Source organism: Aplysia californica, unplaced genomic scaffold (genome assembly GCF_000002075.1).
Source record: "Aplysia californica isolate F4 #8 unplaced genomic scaffold, AplCal3.0 scaffold00126, whole genome shotgun sequence".
Lineage (NCBI taxonomy): Eukaryota > Metazoa > Mollusca > Gastropoda > Aplysiida > Aplysiidae > Aplysia > Aplysia californica.
In genome coordinates, this window is record NW_004797396.1 from 1346205 (window position 1) to 1347697 (window position 1493).

The window sequence follows — 1493 nt, forward strand, 5'->3', positions numbered from 1 at the left end:
TAAGGGGAGTGAAGTGAATATTAATATGGGAAGAGGTGGGAGATGGGAGGAGCCTGGAGAGACAGAAGTCTGGAAGGGGGCGGGGGGCGGGGGTGGTAGCTCTTTACCAGGAGCAAAGAGGATCTTTCTATAGTGCGGTCAAAACTTCGTGGCACAACTTATTGTCAAATATTTCCTCAACTATTTAACACAGACTCTCCAGCTTTTGCATAATGACTTGTGTCAATTTGTCTTAACAGATCAATATTTTTGTAAACACCTGTTAGCTATAATATTCTAGAAAATTCCTATATAAATACTAATAAGAAAACCAAATGGGTTGTTTCTACAGATTTTAAAAGGTCTACAGCTGGGGCAATATCACTTTTAAAACCAAGTCCATCATTTATTTTTTCTAACCGTGACACTATCTTTACAGAACGCATGTTTGAAGAACCTTTAAAACAAAAAAAGTGTTCACTATAAAATGTGTATGAGAAGCGGAAAGTTCTGTAAACTGAGATTTAAAGTATTCTATATAAATTCATTCAGAAAAGTTTTTAAATCTAGCCTCAAGGTGGAAAATTTTGAATAAGTTAAAACAAATTGATACAAAGCATGTGTGAGTGTGTGTCTGTGTGTGTGTGTGTGTGTGTGTGTAAGCGCTCGCATGTGCTCGCTTGCATGTAGGTGCAAACAAGACAGTAGCCGTGTACATTTGCCAGCACATACAATTAATGTACCCAGTTACCCCGAGACATCGCCTCTTTTTCCCGCACCCTGCCAAACCGGCACTATTACACAATGTAAGTAACATGAACAATTAGCTTTCCTAGACAAAGTACATCTCACATCTTGCGTTCTGTCTTCCTCCAACTTTCTTCTCCCCACGTCACCAGTTCAAAAACGTATTTCTGTTGTGTGTTCAAAAACTCTCATGCTATCCCGAAGTCACTCTCACTTCACAGTGTCAGTGCGACCAGAACAGTGTACCCTGACCAGCCAACTCCTCTAGAACCAAAAATAGGAATTTTCCTCAAGATTCTCCCACAAAATAGGACCATTAAAAGAGTTTGGATGTAAAAAAATAATTGGATTCTCCAGAACCCAAGTAGAGTTCAATTATGTAACAAACCGACCACAGCAAATAAACCTGTATTTCAAATAACACACATGAATAATGAATATACCAAAATAAAACAGGGTATTTTCACATATTTGTCATTACATCGCATAAACATAGCAAATAAAATGAGTGTTTACATGTCATTTACTATTACAAGCATACCACCTAACAGAAACGGTATTCACGAAAAAAATAAGTTTTCAAATTTCGATCACCGTTCTTTGACAAGCAAAAAAAAAGAAAAAACCTGGAGCACTTCCATTTTATTGGAGTACTCGGCAGGTCTGATACACCCTCCAGGAACTGAACATTTTTGAAAATGAAATTATAATCAGATGAATCAGGCAAACTGCACGACCAGTTTTTTAGTTGTAGTAGAGGTTTTATG

At 37.5% G+C, this 1493-nt stretch overlaps 1 protein-coding gene across 4 annotated transcripts in view; it reads right to left on the bottom strand.

Moving 5' to 3' along the window:
• Positions 1–1493, bottom strand: part of LOC101845915 (mitogen-activated protein kinase kinase kinase kinase 5) — a 58913-nt gene that overhangs the window by 7561 nt on the left and 49859 nt on the right. The window lies entirely within an intron of this gene.